The following is a 20,915-nucleotide window of genomic DNA, read 5'->3' as shown; positions in this document are numbered from 1 at the left end:
TCTTTTCTCCAGCTGGACTCAATAAATACAGAAAAGACATTGCAGCAATGCTGGGAGGAAAACCGAGATGCCACAGAGGAGCTGTGGCTAAGACAGTCACTGACTGATGAATTTGTCATCATTCATTCCAGGCAGAGATTATCATTTTTTTTTGCACTTTGAGAAAGTGTAGAAAAGAACAGCAAATCTCACCGTCTGCTAAAAAGTTCTTGGCTAGTTTTCCGTACTATGCAGCAAGTTTACGAAATCAGTACACCTTCTCTAAAATAATGTTAAGTCTTGAAAATAACATGTTCTGCCTTTTTAAAATGTTATGGCCTTAATTCATTTGAAAACATTCTTAGAAGCACAAGCCATTTGCTGTATATTAAAATTATTTTTATCCTCAGTTTTCCTATACTGAATTGATCCCTCACCTTATTTGTTTCGTGGCCTTTCTGATTTGCACATGGAAAATTCACGAAAAGAAACAACCTTAATCACTTTTTACTGTTGTTTCCATCTATTCATGGTAATTAAAAAAAAAGTTAGAAAAATTATCTTTGGAGGACTCTGGAAGGTTTATATGTCCCAGAACAGTGCCAGCTCAGAAAGCTGGTATACACCTGGCTCCAATAAAAGGCTACTTGAAACTGCTAAGGGGAAATGTGAATTTAAGTAAAATTAACCAGGTGAAGGTGAAGGGATGAGTGGGGCATACTTCTGTTTTCATAAGCATAATTTTACATAATAATAGATATGTTTTTCTATACAATAAGAGAAAACAGATGTAATAAAGGTCACCCAATGGCAGAAATTCATATTTTGAGAAATAATGTTTATGTATAAGTACTACTGAAAGTAAAAACACATGTGGTTTCTTTAAAACAACCTTTAAGGGCTAAAGCCTTTGTATAATTCATACATGCTTTAATTCTTTCACATATCAGTCGGAAATCGCTCAGAAGCCATTTTCCCTTTATTAAATGCAAATTTTGAGAGAATGAGACAAGCAAAAATTGAGCATATGGGACTCCTTGATTAGTGCTTTAATTTTGCATTGAAAGCAAGACAAGTACTATAACATTTTAGTGTATTTTAAGAACATAAAAGGTTATGCGTCTGTAAAAGTGTTGTGACACTTATATAAAATAATAATTACACCAGTCTACTGGAAGGATTTATCTAGTACATCAAAGTTGAGACTTAATGATTTTTATTTTAGTAAATATTTCTTATATTTCAATTCACTATGTTATTTAATATGTTATTGATCAGTTTAGAAGTATTGAATACAGTCAATTCTACACAAAAACTGTGATTTTAAAAAGGCTGAAATAATTTCAAAATAAGTCAAAGGATTAATACTCTGTTTACACGTCCAAGAACAGTACAGGTTAAAAATCATGTTTATACAGTATCCATACTCCAATTAAAGGCTACTTGAAACTGTTAGAATCTTAATTTCAGTTATTTTCTTTTAAAATTCTGTTTTAAGACTCTTACAGTATCTGCATACCTGTAACTGTGCAACACATAAAAAGCATGTTAATGTCTTAGCTGCTGATTTCAATGTCCTCAGATAGTGTTTTGCAAATTAGTAGTATTTTGAATAAATACAGATTTTGCCATATATACAGTAAAATGTAGGCCTTTACAGAAAAATATGCCAAACATTCTTATAGTAATTGCAAATTAAATTGAAATGTTCCCTCTGTACTTTGAAAATGCACGTTACATTTGCTTTACGTTAAATAGTTTCTAAGCAGTCATGACAATTCCACCTCAAGTACACAGAAGGAACACATTACCTCAGTGGCTAGTAAAGATCGATGGCCTTCAAACACTTTAACCAGACTTATTTTTCAACTGTCGAAACCCATGTTTTCAATTTACAATTCTTCTCAGAAAATAACTTGCATTTCATTCAACAGAATCATGAATTATATTCCCTGCTCTCTTTCTCTGTTTTCTACTTCTTCATTCCTAATTTTAAGTCTTTTTAAGTCGCAGTGCAGGCAAACCCCTCATTGGAATGCAGACCATTTTTACACACCTTAATTGAAGGAAAGACTTCTGTCAGACAACAAAGGAAAGTGTTGAGGTAAATATAAATTCCTCTTGCCACAGTTTGTTTGTCTAATTATTATATCATGAGACCTCAGATTGTATTAATTAGAAAATGGGCCAGAAATCTGAATAATAATCAGATTTGTCTACAGGGGGATTTCATGGGTGCATAGTTTGAGTTCAAGAAAATATTCAAATCATTAGTTCAACTAGATCACCCTAACTCAAAGATTTTGTCAAGCCTGGACCTGAGAGAATGTTAATACTTAAACCTTTAATCTTCATCTGAAACCATTTAAAATTCCAAGCAAGTGTTGTATTTCCAGGACATATTATTTATTGGTCCTTCCTTAAGGATTTAAGCATTTGTTTCAATGAGCATAAAAAGATGCGAATCTTTGTTTTATTTTTAGCTAACACATTGGCTCTTGCACTGTGAAAGCGAGCTAAACCACAGAATAAAGAAAAAAATGTAGTAAAATGTTGCTGAATTGTCCTAATGCGCACTCTTTATGATTCTGGGTATCTTCTTCAATGATTATTTTGATTTCTGGAATTCTTGGCCAATTATGGCACAGAGTATCTATTGTCAGCAGATTAATTTTTCTTCTACCAGTAGAATTAAAAAATAAAGAAAATTATGTTATCCAGCTGTTATAAGCACACTTGTTCTTGACAGAAAGTAATAATGATACTTTTCATAAATGTATTACTTAGGGTATAATTAATATGCAATGGGCTGGATAAAGAAATGGAAATGACCACCTTTAAAATAACTCACATGCTTCTCACGAGAAATAGTTTTTTTCAACCTATTTTTCTTCATTGAGTCTACATGTGTAGCTTTTAAAACTGGATTTTAAGCAACCTTTTAAACTTTAAAATAATAACATAATTCTAATGGATGTGCCATTGCCTGGGTGACTACATCAAATAATAAAAACATAATTTAATGTATGAATTATGTAACTGCTACTGATAGTGAAACCTAGCTGAAAATAGGTCATTTCAAAAAAGATAATTATTTAATTATAATTATAGGCCAATACATTAGCATGCTAATTTGTTAGACTACTTCATTGCTGTTTTCATCTGCTGTGCACAAAAAAATCAAAGTAGTGCAAACGAAAATTTGTTAAAGAAAATATCACAGGTTTTAACTTAATCTGTTTTTATTGTTGACAATCATGAAGCACTCATGCAATTAATTGAAAGATAAACAAGAAAATCTAGCCATGGTTATAAATAACATAATATCTGGGACATTTTAAACATTTGGGATTGATCACCTTCACAAATCAAATTCATGAATCATTATAAGTCCCAGTTTAGTCTTGCACATGAAAAAAGATGATTATGAACCTTTAGAAGACATTTCTAAATTTAGATAGAAACAACCATTATAACAAATTGGCCATTTTTTAAAAAGATTTTTAAAAACAATGCTTTATGTAAGGTCTATAAAGACTGTTGTAGCTGGCAAATTTCCCCTGGAAACATTCAATCTGGCTACTACTTCTATTAGTGTAGTAGCTTTGTTCATATTTACATAGCCATAGGCAACACAGCAACTTGGAGCTTTGACCTCTACTTTAAGTTTCAATTCTTTAAATAGCTGCCTTCTCAACACAGCAACAGATTGACATATACTACACATTCTGAGTGGTAATTACACTTGTATCTCCATTTTATTTAATGCTCTAGTCTAATCTCTAATTTTGTCTCCCATTTCAGTGGCAATTTAGTTTAACCAGTCTCTCTCTTATGCATCAAATATTTGTTAATCCTGCTGTGGGTGGATCAGCAGAGCAATAACCTCCTGCCATATAAATGCAATTGGTTTCACTACACATGAAAAGGTTAGGCAAACAAGTGATTAAATTTGAGGAAATGTATTTTTTAGATACCTGCCATTAAGAAAGGTTGTAAAGATTCTATCATTTGTAGAGTACTGCTTCTAGAATCCTCGTCTCTCTCTCGTTCGACATTTTACTTAAAAGCATTAAGTCTGATTCACTCTATGGGTAACTGTCTGTGAAATATTAGGCTCCAGATATTGACCTTTAAGTGTTGCACCTGGTAAATCAAAGAAAGGTAAAAACTGTTATCAGTAAACTAGCTTTTTCAAGCTTTGAGTTTGATTAAACATCATTATAAAAATCTTGCTAAATCTATTTGTAAAGTTTTCATACTTTTTTTATGGCCCCCTAAATTTAACTGTAACAAGTTAAAACTACATTTTAGATTGTACACAAATCAGCATTAATCTCTGAAGAATAAACATACCATTCAATATATTGCTTTTGCTGCTGAGTATAAATTTTGCATCCGGATTAACCATTAAAATATCTAATTTTCCTGTAATTGTAAATCTCCTAAAAAATCAGAATAGGTGTAAAACATGAACATTAAATACAGAATATACCATTAATAAAATACTGATTTAGTTTTCCAGTATGGATTAATTTGTTTTCTCATTTTCAAAAATATTCTTCCAGAATTTTGTTTTGTCTGTGAACAAGCTTTTTTTTATACTGCAGATATACATCATGTACATATACTGTATGTGCACAGAGCAACAGAGAATATACGTCAAAGTCATTTTATGTAAAGCTTGCCACCTAAGCATAATTCATTCACTTTTTGCATTGACACAGAAACTCAAAAATCAAATTGTTTGCATATATATATAGTAGTTGATGTGAAATTCACATTGATAAAAGACAATCTGAGAACTGTTTATTCAAAACATTTTACTATTGCCTGATAAATGTATTTTCAACAGTGTGTGCAGGAATTAGTCATTCTGTATTATTCTATCACAAGTATAATTATAATTGCTAACCGCAGGAAGTTATATTTGGCCTTTTAAACATTGCATCACTTGATGAAAATGTACAACACGCAACAATTAACTTGACCTACTGATCAATAAGGGATTATGCATTAGACTATCTTAAACCATTTTGAATCAATAGAAAACCATTCATTTTTTTCTTTCTTTTTTAATTATATCAACAAACCCATGTAGCACAGACACACTTTTGCAGATTGGTTATATACAACATTTATATGTAATACTATATATAATTAAATATATTTATATAAAGTATGCATACATTTATATGAATGGATCCAAATTTGGTGTAAAAAATATAACAGATTTTACCTAAACTTGTGAAGTTATGTTTACTTCTTTTCACAAATAATATTTTTTAACAAGTCCTCTCGATTGGCAAACTATCTGATTACCTACCCTAAATTTAATTGAAATAGTTATCCTCCATTCAAAAATGTTAATGTGTCTGTAGTTTTTTGTTTTCCTAGGAAACTGTACTTATGGCCATTTCACAGACAGGAAGTAATTTTTAAACAAAAAAAAATCAAATGCTCAGGGTTTTACATCAAATCAGGTCTGTGGACTACAAGTCTACATTGGTTTCTGGCTTGCACAACTGTCAAATAACTCGACTTTAAAAAGAACAAGCTATATAAACAAATCATTCCAACAATGTCCCATGATGTAAACACAGAAGTACCCCATTTTAGTTTAATAAACTATGTACTTTTCATCTGCTCTGCAATAAAATACTTTGTCCCTAAAACCCTGGTATTTCTCTCTTTTTTTTGTTTTACAACTAGTTTATATGAAAGAGAATTCCTCACACCCCCTGCATTCCAGCAAGAAAACAAATGTAAATGCTGATCTATTTAAACAAAACTTCAACAGCTCTGTAGTTAGTGTTTACTTAATCCCAAAACTATTTTAAATATTTTTTTTCAGCTAAAACAGCATATATGAATGTAAAACAATTAATCTATCTACTTTGTCTTATGTTTGAGCCTCACTTCAGAGAATATATCTAAACCAGAGGTTGCATGCTGTTTATGAAGACCTTAACTGAGAATCAGATTGTTAGAAATCCATGGATCATTTTTGTTGGCACATCCCTACTGTTCGATGTATTGTTCTGTACACTAGGTGTAAAATCCATATTCAGATGCTCCTTACTCAGACTGTTAGTAGTTTCCAAATGAAAACAGATGTGTATCACTGGTGTCCCATCAAATAGCTGATATATGGTGGCCCGTAACACGGTTCAGCAGAGGCCAACAGTTCTAATTTGCTTCACTTCACAAAGATGTGGTCTGGTTTGTGTAAATGCAGACACTTTTTTTAAACAAGAGAAAAAGAACGCCAATCCTCTGTAAAACCAAGTATGCTACCCTCAAGGCTAATATAAAATAAAGAAAGATACCCTGGTGCAGTTTCCTACTTTTATGGATGTTTAACTCTAAACAAAACCACTCATACTTTGAAAATAATGTCAAAACCACACTTCTTTGTCCCATCCAATAAACCAGAAAGCAGGATTTTATTTCACTAACTACAAGTAATAATCTGCCTTTTTAATACTACCTACAGTATATGTTTACAATAATTAGAAAGAGTCACCAAATGATCTTCTAAAATTGTCCGCTAGGGACAGACTTACATTAAAATTAGCACCAGTGGGTCAAAAAATTGTTTTTTAAAAACCGAACACATTTGTAAGAGTAATCACAATATCTTCAGGTTAAAAATATCTGTTTTCACAGAGAGTATTTCTATGCATCCTAGTCAGGGATTGATGGCAGCTTCTCACTTGAGTGAGGAAGGCAGCTCACTTCAATTCAGTGGATGAGACAACAATTTACACAATGGAACCGCCATTTTCAGAACACATTCAAGCATGAATGCCATTCTGGTTTTATCCTGTGATGTGTGTTGCTGTTTAAAATGTGCTGAAAGGTTGAAAAAATGAAAAAAAGTATGAAAGTTTTATTTTCCTGAATGTGGAAAATTCCCCCTTCTCTTTAACCTCAGTTAAGGCCATAGCACAGATAGTGTACTATGATAATCAGGACATTTCTGTTTTTGATGTAGTAATAACTGTTCACACAGGAACTAATACATTCACGATTATCAAAAAATTGTACATTGTGAATTCATTTTTTGACATCTGGACAAACATTTTAACAGATTTATAGAACTTTTTCTGACTCCAAGTGTTTATTTTGCCACAAAACATTTTAAAGTGGCATCGAAAGTATAAACGTATCTTAAATGCAAAAAAAACATTTCAAATAGTTATCACTTTTAACCAGATCACGTTTAGCTAACTATAGTGGAATCTTCTCGTAAACAAATCTACACTTCTGAATAGGTGTCTTCTGAATAGGTGAGGTTGCTGAAGTTAGTTACAAATCATGATCACAAACAGAACTGGTGCATTCAGTTTGGCAAAGTGCCCAACAGGATTCTACTGCCAGACGAGATGACCAATCCCAGTGTAGAAGCTGCCAACAGCAAGGATGTATTTTAACAATAGAGCAATGGTACTGTAGACATACTACTCTCTCAAATACCTGAGAAAATAATGCAAAGTTTTCATTTATCAGGATAATCTAGCACTGATAATTAGTGCTCTGAGTGAACTCCCTCTTGTAAGAGAAGAAAAACCCATCAATTGTTTTTGCTAATTAAGATGAATATTATCCCCATGAAGTGAACCAAAAACTTGTATGACATCAGAAATCCCCTAAGAGATCAGTAATCTTCAAGAATAATTGCCTGAATTTTTAATTGAGGGAAAAAATAATTCTTCTTCTGCTATACATAATTGTAGATGCACTATCCCCCATGTAATTGTGTATTCCTATTAATTTTACTAATTTAAAAGTAACTTCCATGTGGTCGTATGAAAGACTCCAATTATAAAACTTTTAAATACATATTGCTTATTTCCATAAAACATTATTGCTCTAAATATATTTCAGTGACTGTTCAGCAATGCATAAAAAGAGCTAGAAAATTAAATCAATACTATTACCAGCTCAAAACTAATTTTAACAAACCGACAATTACTAGACCTCTTGGGACCGCTTTGGAGGTTTTGAAGAACCTGAATTTGCTCCTGAGTCTGAACTCTGGCTTTTTAAAGAATTTTTATGAATTAAGTTAAACCAAGGACTAGAACATTTGGTCATCAAAGATTAGATCACAAAAAGGCACTTCTTGCAAGTGTCCTGACTAAAATCCTCTTTAGGCTTCCACAATCTGGGGATCCTATTGTTCCCCTTTTATTCAACTGGTGAAGTAATTTCACCATATCACCCTGCAACACCCAACTGACAACCCACTGAAGCTAAGCAGGTATAAGCCTGGTCAGTACCTGGATGAGAGACATCCTGGGAAAGCTAAGGGTGCTTGTGGAAGCGGTGTTAGTGAGGTCAGTAAGGGGTGCTCAACCTGCAGTATGTGTTGGTCCTAATTTCCTACTATAGTGATGGGGACACTAGACTATAAAAAGGTGATGAGACATAAAACCTAGGTCCCATTGGCCCTTATCAGTCATGGCCTTCTAATAATCCCCATCTATGATTTTGCTTCATCACTCTGTTCTCCTTCCACTGATAGCTAATGTGTGGTGAACATACTGGTGCACTATGGCTGCCGTTTCACCATCCAGGTGGATGCTGCACATTGCTGGTGGTGGATGGGAGTTCCCATTACTTGTAAAGTGTTTTGAGTGGAGTGCCTAGAAAAGCATTATATAATTATTATTATTATTATTATTATTATTATTATTATTATTATTATTATGAATAATAATAATAACAATAATAATAATAATAACTCCTCCTGATCTGCTGTGTAGTGGGACTGCTGGAACATAATGGCTGCTGTGTATCCCCCAGTGAGAGGTTCCCTCCTAAACACAAAACGCTTTGGGATGCTATGACATTATAACTACTAAATCACTGCAGGTAATTAATATTATGACACAGTAACAGTTTGTTTTAGTTTTTCAAATGGTCATCTGGACCAGCTGCTGTACACTGTGAATAAATTACAGTTTCAGAAAAACAAATACATTTTTGGAGAAAACATGGCACATATCCTATGATTCAAAAGAGACAATTTCCCTGGCCAAATTAGGCTGACATAAATCTTTCCAATTCAATCAGATAGTTGTGCTGATTAGTCATGTACATCTTGGCATTGACTAATGCAGATGCATACATTGGAAAAAGAAAAGACAGATAGCATGGCTTTTTTTGAGAGCAATGAAGTAAATTGTTCTTCTGTCCAAATTTCAAGGGAGACATTCACAATCATTCCTAATTATTGTAGCATGTGAAAAGTGGGGAGCTGTTATGGTAAGTGGAATATGTCAATGCTCTTAGCTTCCTGGATTGTGTTACACAAAAGAAAACTTGCTGATTCTCTGGGTTTACTTTTGGAGCAGTTGGTTAAACTAATCAAGTATTTTTTCAATTTTCTTCTTCTTTTGTTTCACATGTCTATTTTTGCTCTGCTTTGATTATTTTTGAATGAATGGATATGATGCCTCTTTTAAACAATTGTCATTCCACACACCCTTTCCATTTTGTAGCACTTCAAAAAGAAATGCTTGACTAACCTGGGCACATTACTTCCTTTCCACAGTGATGCGTCTGACACTCCACATGCAGCTCAATGCCAAGATCAGTCACAAGAGAGCATCAAAGCTAAATTACCCCTAGTTTCATTAATGGTGATAAACTTGTGTGTTTACTAACACATCAAGATAGACACAGCACAAAAAATACTTAATTCTGATCTTTACTTTAACATTTCTTTTTCTCATTTGACAATCACAATAAATTCGATCAATTCTTTTTTATTTCTGTTAATTTTATTTCTTCAGTAAAAATAATTTGACAAACAGGGTAACTTTAAAGTTCATTTTTAGTGATGGTTCTGTTATTAAACCCTAAGCTGTCACCCCAAAAGTCATGCAGATTCAAGATTAATTTTGGATGCATTTGTAAAGTGTACATTTTTAAAAGAAAATAATATTGATTGATATCTCTGCAAGGAAACAGCTCACAGAAGAACTTACAGAAAGAGTAAAAATATTGAAAAGCACAAGAGAAGTAACTGATGCACTCTGAGTAGCATCTGTATTTTTATGTATCTAACATGAGAAAGTAATGAAACCATATAAACATTTGGAAGCTAATTCCTCAGCAAATAATTTATGGTACCATTCACTTAAGAAAGATAAAAAAATGTGAATGAAAACCTCAGGTCCATGATATATATTTTTTTAATCAGTTACATCCCAATTTAACCAATGTGTAATTTTGAAATTCTGTTTATAAATGAGGGCTCTCCAATGTTTTGTCTACTGTAGAATATACACTTTTATAATGTCTCATGACTATCATGATTCTTTTGCACTACCAGTGCTTAATAGGAAACAACCTTAGAAAAAGTTTATGTACTTTAGATATGGTTTTGTGTACGTGATATTTTGAAGTAACACTATGGCAACATATCATATCATATTATAGCCGAAGCTGCTACGGGCATAACTGCAATTTACCATTTTAAATAGTGCATGTTTCTAAGTTGTATTTACATACAAAGGACAACAGCCCGACAGGTAATTTCCTTTGCTTGTTTAACATGTTAGAAAAAAAAACACAGAAAAATAACATGTTTATGAATAGTTTGACCTCAGGGGTTGGAGGTTTTCAATGATTTAGCCCATCTGGTTGTTTTCAGCAGATGTTTTCACCAAAGGTTAAATATTCTGGGTCAAGCACCATGATAAATTTGAGTCTCTGTTATGATTTCTGGATAAATGAGTAAAGGGTATGTGCAACATGCACCATTGTTATGTTGAATACTTTGATCTTCATCTGGAATAGACAATATTAGACTATAGTTTCATGGTAAAATAGTCTAACCACAGTTTGTTAGAATGGTGCTATATACTTGCTTGCTGAAGATGGAAAATTCAAACATATTCACTGGACAACATGCTAAAGGCAGGAAAATAAATCATAGTCCTAGTGATTCACATCTACAAGTCTGGTTGTTTAAGTGATTCATGAGCTTAATAAAAATGTAATTATTATAAAAAAACACAAATAAGCTTCTTACAGCCTTTCTAATTGTTGTTAAATACCAATAAATTGATATAATAATAATAATAATAATAATAATAATAATAATAATAAACTTTTTTCTAGCCACACAAGAGTTTAATATTTTTAGAATTAATTTGCCAGTACTCCAACATGTCTGTGGTATACATCTAACCCTGCAGAATTAGTTGGGGAAAACTTACTGTTTTTTATCTTTCTCACCAAATCCAGGTCTCTGCTGAAAGCCTTGCATTGTGACAACAATGGAGACCTAGAAAAAGAAACAAACATACAGATCATTATTATTGAAAAATGAAACTCAAGACCACAAAAAAATATGTTATCGGCTTTGAAAGTAAATCCCATAAAGGCTATCCCATTTCTTTTTAAAAGTAGTTGTCAACCAATATCTTATCTGAACACATTTTCAAACACTTTTAACTGCATAAGAATTAAAAACTGATTTTGAATCACAAGCCTAATGATAATGTACAAATTGTACTTGTAAGATACATTTTCTTTTTAAGTTTAGAATATTTTCCTCCAGATACCAGATTTTAATGTCTCTCTGTATCTGAATATTTCCAAAATGCATTATGGTACTTAACTTTCATCAGATAAACAATGATTTTAAAAGAGAAAATATGTAAAATTATTTATTGAGCTGTGATTCCAGTACATCATTTACAATACAAATATTCATACAAGAGCTTTGGTTGCACAAAAGTACCAAATTAAATAAAGAAATACTGAATGTGTCATTAACATTTTTTATTAACAAAAATGCTAACTCATTTTGAATGAAACAGTAATATCCCATGACCATTTCAAAGAAAACAATGCATACATTTTTAGATTTACATTAACAGGTTGAGGGACCTTATATTTAGATACACATTTGGTGAAAGTTACGGTTTGATTTGTCTCAAAAAGAAAGAAAGAAAGAAAGGTTTGGCTCAGTTCTGTGATTTTAACCTAATCGTTACATATATGACTAGTTCAGAATAAAAATAAAACCCACATGTATTTTATTTAAATATTTTTTAAATATAGAATATTTGTAAAAGGTTTAGTCAAATGAAACTCTGTTCACACAAAGTCTTATCAATTCCATCCAATAACACACGGATACAGCCAGATGATATGAAATATTTACTATCACAATGTTTACCCTCTTTCAAAAAATGTTTCTAGTAGTGCAGTAATTAATACAGAGGTAATGATGTCAGATAAATATTTTATAAATATTTTATACTTGCAGCACCAGCCTAAGTTATCAACTTCCAAATTGATCAAGACATGTTTGAAGTTTGCTCTGCTTCAGTTGATACATAGTCAGGAGGATGTAAATAATCCATAATTTATGCAGTTTTTATTTTTGAATTTATGTGTCAAATATCAGACGAAAGCAAATTGGTGTTCCATTCTGTGTACTAATTTGAAAAAAAAGATTCAGATATTTGATTGAGTTTAATTGCCAATTTAATCCTTCAATTGCAGCCTACAGTGAATGTCAAACATTTTCCAAATTTTTCATTGACAGAAGGTAAATGTAATTTCCCCAGTGACAGTGATAAATTATTGTCCTGTGGCTTTTAGTGGTGACTAGATTGTTTTCTTCATAGCAAAAGCACTTCAGGAAGAGGAAATGACTGATGACACCGACTGAGGGGATATTATGATATCTCTCACACTGTTTTAATTTGTTTATGTGTTTGGCTCCTTTCACAATTTTCCTTTTCAAAGTGTATATGTTTTATACAAATACTACATATGAGTTGGTTTGGAAAACACCGAAAGACGTTATCTGACAATTGTTCTTTTGGGCATCACCAAACAAGAGTACCAAAACAAACAAATGCAACTACAACCTCAGAAACAAAATGTCTTATCAAGCAATGTGACTTATCTGGCTCCTGGGTTTTCGACTTACATAGACTGGCATTTCAAGCCTGTATTATCATTCTTGTTAAAATTAACATATTTGAAACTATTTTGTGCATGAGGGAAAGTAGAACAATTGTGTTTTCATCATTAGACGACAAACATGAGAGACATTTTGAGATTCTTAAACAATGCATCCATCCATTTTCTAACCGATGTTATCCAATACAGACACAAATACGCACACACTCACAGCAGAGGCCAAATTAACCTACCAGTATGTCTTTGGACTATGGGAAGCACTTGGAGGAAACCCACAAGAACACCTGGAGAACTTAAAAACTCCACGCAAAGAGTACCGCAGGAAAGAACCCAGAGCCCCAATGCTGCGAGGCAACGGAAGTAAACACAACATCACAGTTCTGCCCTTCTTAAACCATATGGAGCGCTAATATCTTCTGTTCTTTCAAGGACCTGAAGATTTGGGCAATTGACTGGAACAGGGTGCAAACTATTTTCAGAACCTAATTGTTAACATTTTAGATTGGAATTGCAATTGTTATTTATTAATGTTTTAGAAATGGAACATGTCAATCACATATTTGTAGAGTGACAAAAATAAAACAACAACCTACTGTCTACTGTAAACGAAGTGTAGATTAATAATAAAACCCTAATCCTTTTCATATCATCAACCATATATTTGACCCTAGCCTGAGGGCTATTTGCAGAATGTAATATCAACTGGCTTATTTTCAAAAGTGCAATATTATAACCCCTAAAGTAACATAATAAATGTGTTTGGGGGGGGGTCACACAATTTGTTAAAAGTATATAATATGATATATTTATATAATATTAAATAATTGTAATTACATGCTCTCCATTTACCAACCTATGTGAACAAGTTATGAGTAATGTTAATTACTGGTAATTATGGTAATGAGAAGTATATCAAAAAGAGAAAAAAACTTTTGCTTCATGCGGATTTGTATGAACTTCAGTGTGAGGATAAAGCATTATTTTGTCCATTCTTGTATTAGACAAGAATGAAAGCTTTGTCATTTAACAGAAGTGATGTTAGCCAATTTCTGCATAGACTTCATTTTTTTTTAAATATTAATCACCTAGTAACAAACAACAGTGCATTTTAACAAGATGTCTTACATGAGGCATCTTTCTATATAGTAGAAAGTGTTCAAATCCCTTCCAATTTCTTCTACTAACGGAAACTACCAATGTGTGTCCCTGACAGTACATACAATTACATGTCCCACATCATTATTTAGTCTCATAGTACAAGCTGTCATATTTTTTTATGTCTCCTTTTTTTCTTATCTTATTATTGCTCCTGAAGAGGGCACTACTTTCTAGAAATTGCTATATCTTCAAATGATACTCAGCACCGGGTTTGTGTTTATAGTTTATATTGAAAATGACAGGCTTTGGATAGACACTAGTTTTAAAAAAAAGGTATAATAAAACCTTTTTACCTGACTGCAGACCAGAGCAAGGTCATTTAAATTGTATACCTGAAGGTACTCTGTTATAAAATTGGGAGTGAGGAAAGTAACTTTTCTTTGCATGAGGCATCTTCTATTTTTGATCTTTAATATTGTGGTCGGCTTATATCGTCAACTCAACTGACTGTCAAAACTACTGAAGGAGGCTAGATTTAATTAGCGCATTTCATCTCAATCGCTATGGCAACATTTAGTTTCTTCAGCAGCAATGCATGCTCTAATCAGATATTTCTCCCCTTGTTGCTCCACATACACACAGCAGCGGCAGTGTGGTGAGAATTTACAGCCAAGCCCTGATCTCTCTGATAATAACTCCCTGTGATTTAGTGCTTACTTCTTTATCCACACACAGGCAGAGGGGATGGGACCCTGTTGACAGGGATGGGAGCTTTGCTAAGCCTCCTAGTCAACTGAATATTTTAATACATTATTCTTCTGATAGCTCAGGAACTGTCAAGTTCCATTGAACATAATGAAGCTTGCTTACTTTACGTATCACAGTCTTTATTAGCTCCAGTTTATCCTTCACCTTAGATCTTCTGAGATGCCCTGAAAATATATATCTAACATTTACTGGTAAATTTCAGAAACAAGGACGAGTCTTGGTTACCTTTTTGAAACTCTTTGATTGAAGGAGGTATCTCTTTAAGAGTGTCTAGGCAGCTTTTAAAAGAAACTGCAAGTGTAGTGGTGGTATTTGTGGATTCCCACCAGCTCTCTAGGTGACCTAGCTGTCTGCATTTTTCTCTGATTCACAATCGAGACCCAGAGAATATTCTGATGACTATGGTCATGTGGCCAGTGTGTGGACGACAGTGGGCAGTTCCACCCTGAGCTAAAGGGTCAACTTGCCGGAATGAACTAATTAAATCACAGCTGTTGTGCTTGGGACAAAGGGGAATGTGGTCCTCTCTGTATTAGTCCTTAGAGTAAGTTGCAATAGGGAGCTGATACTAAAAACCTACACAAAGGATGAGGGGACAAACAGGCAGGGAGAGATTAGGCAATTCACATTTCTGGGATAAATAGACAATTTCTAAATGTATATATATACTGTACTTAATGTATATATATATCTTTACATATTTGTCTTAGTTTTTGTTAAAGTAAGGTCAAAGAGAAACAAAGCAGCCTGAATTGGCTTCATCCCTTTCACTTCAGTACCTCTAAGAAAAACAATATATTTTTTAAACAAAAGAAGAATCTGATGCATAGAAGGAGTGCTGCGTTTTCAAGGGTTAAACCACATGAGATACAGCTCTCAGAGATACCCCACAGACACTCCATAATGAAAATTCTCATTTTCATTTCTATAAGCCCTTTTGAGTTACTTTCCATAGCTAAACCAAGATAATTGGTTTTTCAGCTAATTTTGAGACCGTTTAATAATACCTCCTACCAGACGTCTCATGTAAACACAGCTAGAGGAAACATCTTGGGTAATGGAAAGTGACCTCCGCGTGGTAGTGAGCTCAAAATCATACAAATCATACTTTTCCTTACAAAAGAGATCCCTGCTGTTTGGGTTTTACGACTGCCATGCCAGCTCCATTGGAGAAGATTGGATTAGAGGGCCGGCTGGCAGCGCTGTGGATTCCTGGTTCACCACTTGGAATTTTATGTAAATTCCATTACAGTTCATGGTTGACATAATCGAATAGATACAACACAGCCAGAGGTTTTCCTGTCAGCAAATTTCTAAGAACAACCAATACTTGCACTACCTGAATGCCTTCTTTTAGATGCTTTAGCAGTAGTAGTAGTGAACACAAGAGCCATCATCCCATATATCACAGAGAGGTTGCTTATTTTCCCCCTGAGGTACAGTATCTGTTTTGGCCTTTTTGTAGTGTTTCTCCATCTGTTTCTTGAGATAGGCCTCCTTGCTTTGGGACTTACAGTACATGTGATTTGTGAGAATCCCAGAATCAGGGCCACAATGAAGAATGAAATGTGGACTGGAAAAACCTTGACAGAAGAAGCCATTAACATGCTGCTGTACATCATACTAGCTTTTGGATTTTTATGTCTTACCTAAATATCATTCCAGTCTCGTTAAAGTACTGCAGTTCATGTAGTAAGATTGAGGAGATACTATAAGGAACCTTTAAATTTCTAAGGTGCCTCCATAAGTGATGGAGTGACATGACGGACGGCACTGCTTTCTGACAGCTTCAGCGTACTGGGTTGGAGTCTGGTCTTAGGTTAGTATCTGTGTTTGGCTCAAATGTTGTTTGTGTTGGTCTTGGGTTTTCTCCAGGTGTTTTGGTTTTTTCACAGTCACCATGACACGCTGGCTAGGTTTGATTGCTTTTCCAAATTTCCCTATTCCCCAGGCTGTTGTGTGCTCTCAATCCTACCTCGTGCTATGTATTTCTGGGATAAGTTCCATTTTCTGTGACCTTCACCAGGATCAGTAGCTTACTGATAATAAATGGAAGGGAATTTCCAAATTGAATAAGTCATTCCTTGGGCAAAATTTAACCCGCCTTGAAAACGTCTAGAGTAACAGAAATTGAAAGTGCCAAGATAAAGAAATTAACTAGATGCAAACAAACCTGTTTAAAGAGAGCAATATAAAAATAAAGTAGAAAAAAGGATTATATAAGACAGATTTAAACAGAATACTACATTAAACTACATTAACTTTATTTGAAATTTCTTTGGCCGACATTACCTCAGAGTATATCAAAGATTGTGAGCCATATGATGCTACTTAAAGAAATTTAAACAGTCTTCAGAAGCTTTCAGATACACACCAATAGTAATGTTTCATTAAATATATTTTCTTCATATCTCTGCATCAGGAAGTTTAAGTTTATGACTGTTCATCACTGCCTTCAACACAGCAGCCTTTGTCATTCATGGCTTTCCTCACGATTTAATAATTATATCCACCTGGACTTAACTGGAAACTCCAGACACCTTTTGTAACTGTCATCTCCAATTAAACCTGATAAAAGTCGGAATATCACACTTCAAACTAGGCAACTTAATTAAGGTCAGTATAGCATCTGGAATTATTCAGATCTATGTACAATAGGTAGAAAATATGGAATAAATCCATATTTATTTGAATCATTCCAGGTTTTATATAGACTTAATGTATTCATAGAGCCAAATTTTCTTTACCAGTATTCAGCTTTCTGTCATGCACATTAGGTTCTGTATGCAGCCTATACATACATATAATGTATAATACACACAGCATATGAATAAACAGTTATGCAGTGAACATAAAAACAAAGAGTGATGTGAAAATTGATATGATACAAACTTGTCTTTGGTATCTAGGGGGCTATATTAATCTCAATCATTTTGTTGATACCTGAAAACAGGAATGTTTGACAGAAATTCACAGCTGAAATTCAACCACTTGCAATAACATGAGACAGTTTGCTTCTTTGGCTTTAAAATACTCCAATTTCACTTGAACTAGGAGCTATAGTTTCATAGTTAATGATGTTGAAGACTTAATGCAAATAATTTCTTTAAAATATTTTTAATTTTAGTAAAGACTACTCAAAGCTAGACATGAATGAATGAAAAAAAAACTGGAGCTTACAATCTATTATTCAAACATTGATGCACCATTAAAGAAGATCTAATGCAAGCTTCTACTAAAAATGTGTTTAATAGAGTGCATTTATTAAAGACTCCATACTGATAAAAATCTTTCTACACCAAAATATATATTACAGAAATTACATATTCTAACCAATTTACATAAAATTAAACCAAAACTGAAACACTGCTAGTTAGGTAGAACACTCTGTTTGGAGTGTATTAGCCTTCATTTTCTCATAATATGAAATTATGCCAAAGAAGTCTTTCCATTTGGAAGAGATAAAATAAACCACTGCATACCACTGTATAAACACAGTATTATGAAAATACATAAATCTATCTGTTTTGTGAAGTGACCAAAGCCACATTTCTAAAAAGTCCAATACATTTTGCCATTGATGAATGTACGTATTTTCATTATTATTTTAAACTAATTCAATATGTAACAAATAAAACTCACCCAAGAAACAAGTTACATATTTTTTTACATTTTTCCAGAGTTATCAACTGCAGTACATGATATCGTAAATCAAAATTAAAAAGCACCGTGATATTCTAAGAAATTGGCTAGCACCTGTTGATGTATTTGTAGAACTTTAAAAGTCTCTCATTGGAAACCTACATTTTTTGTTTTAGAAACATTTATTTTGCCTTTCTTGCATGACTCTTAATTTTAAATGGATAACATAGATATGCAAAAAGATCCTGCACACACCAGAAGTTTCTTCCTTCCTTTGTTATAGTTCAGCTCTATGCAGTAGCTCCACCAGCATCACACTTGTCATGATAGCCCATTGCTATTAGATAAGCAGACAAACCCATCCCCCTCTGTTTTGCCAGTGCCATCAAGATCTACAGGCTCTGAAATGAGCTGTTAATCCCACCACAATATCTTACTTCTTTTGTGCTGTTATACACAGTGCTCTACATAACAAAATGAATCAGTGTAGAGACCACAGAAGACTCAATGAATGAGTCATTTTCTCTCTTAAATCTTAATTAAAACTATCATGTGCTAATCTCTAGAAAATAAAGGTAACAATATTATGTCTGCAAAATTGCTTTAGTAAAATATAACATGCAGCATTTGTTTCATGACTCCAATATCAAAGTTATAACTTCTTCATTGCTGTCTAATTGCTTTTAAGATATATGCCGGTGTCATTTTCTTTCCTGCTGAATTGGTACTCTAAAATATTGAACACCCCCACATAACAGTGTGCTGTAGAATTCAAAGAGGTTTTTTAAAGGTCAAGTAATAATAAAAAAATATATATATCTAAAACAGAAAGATTCCTGCAGATACCACATATTCTTTGAGCTCCTTCAAGAAGCAAGTGAAACAGCCAAAAGGCATTAATGAGCATGCTCTGCACTTTGCACAACGACTACCTCAGCTTTCCTTTAAAAAAAGATCACGATGTGTAATTTTAGACATGCTGAAACTTAAATTAATGAAGGCTGATTTCTGTGGATGCACATGGGTCACATCTCCAGCCTTCGTTTATCTAAGACTCACCACTTTGTATTTAACATGACAGTGTTTTTCTACCTCTCCCGTTTCATCCCTCTCCACCCCCCCCCCAACCAATAACATTCCTTATACTATTAAAAATGCAAGACATTCAAATCAAGACAAACCTTCAAAAGAAAAGCGCTAGAGAACAGAAGTGTATAATTTTCCACTTTGATTTTCTGTGCACTGAACAAAGGAATTCGTTATTTGCAAATAGCTCCCCAAATAATTATCAGAAATAACAATGTAAAGAAATGAATGCCATTGCTGCAGTGGCTGCCAGCTTGACTGCTGCTTAATTTGAGTTTACTGGACATTAAGAAGGACCAGATCAACACAACACTGTATGACATTGTATAATGTGTAAATATACATACTGTACACTATATCAGAGATGGGGAACTTCAGTCTTTGAATCCTTCAGAATTTATGGGTACTTTTCAATCTTTTCAAACTGATTAGTAAATGGATAATCTGGCTTTCAATCCAAATAATTTATTTAAAATGGAGATGAGTTTAAGACCAAAGTACTGTACTACCCTTGATAACTAGAGACATCCATCTCTGGTGTTTACTGTATTTCCATAATTTAATATAATTCTGTGACGTTCTTCCAATAAACACAGCATCTGAAGCTGCTTCGGTTTTCTTTTAACTTTTTAGTGTGAAATTAACCTCTACTTTTCCTTTGCAGCTCTTCAGAAAGTAGCAATGTTTTATCCTGGCACTCTGATTCCCTCCCACCATCCACCAGCATGCTGGCTAGGTTACATGCCAGTTTCTATAAATTGTTCCTGGGTCCACAAGTGTGTGTGTCATTTGCTATGGACAGGCATCCTGTCCAGGGTGTAATCCTATCTTGTGCTGGGTTGCTTTGACCCCCTATAGAATAAATTGGCTCTGGCTAATTGATAGTTGTGAATTGGACAGTGTGGAAATAAACCATCCTAAACAACAACAAAATAACGAGATAAGACACCAGACAGGATAAACATCAAGATATAATTACAACAAACATGCAAACAAACAAAGCCTAGATAAGATAAAGGTTGCAATGGACAACAGGCATATTGTAGAAATTGAAATACTGAGAATAACAGAGTGAGAATTTCCACAGTGTTACAAATTAATTTGACTATACTGTATACTTGTCAATCTCATATCATGTTGCCTTTAAAAGCAATTAATTTTTTTGTTTGCATTTCAAATATGAATCTATATGTAAACATTTGTCTCATTTTTGTTATTGTAAAATTTCTGTCCTTCAGTTTTCAATAAATCTGAAGATATTATAATTGAAAGATTTCCTGTGTATTATTTACAAGTTTTTGGTAACTGGCAGAAACAGTACGGAGGTTTTAATGAGACCTCATCAGCAACAAAAATATAAATTGTCTTAATTTTTTTAAAGTCAC

At 33.4% G+C, this 20,915-nt stretch overlaps 1 protein-coding gene across 2 annotated transcripts in view; it reads right to left on the bottom strand.

The window, feature by feature from the left end:
- Nucleotides 1–20,915, bottom strand: part of adgrl2a (adhesion G protein-coupled receptor L2a) — a 334,526-nt gene that overhangs the window by 112,629 nt on the left and 200,982 nt on the right. For both annotated transcript variants that reach the window (XM_088598895.1, XM_088598896.1), the window contains one exon: nt 11,214–11,281. The gene's annotated coding sequence lies outside the window, so the exon portion shown is untranslated. The remainder of the gene's footprint in view (nt 1–11,213; nt 11,282–20,915) is intronic.

This window comes from Lepisosteus platostomus, chromosome 11 (assembly GCF_059453375.1).
Source record: "Lepisosteus platostomus isolate fLepPlt1 chromosome 11, fLepPlt1.hap1, whole genome shotgun sequence".
Classification (NCBI taxonomy): Eukaryota; Metazoa; Chordata; class Actinopteri; order Semionotiformes; family Lepisosteidae; genus Lepisosteus; species Lepisosteus platostomus.
The sequence above is the reverse complement of the archived record's forward strand: the minus strand, read 5'-3'. Positions and strand labels throughout refer to the sequence as shown.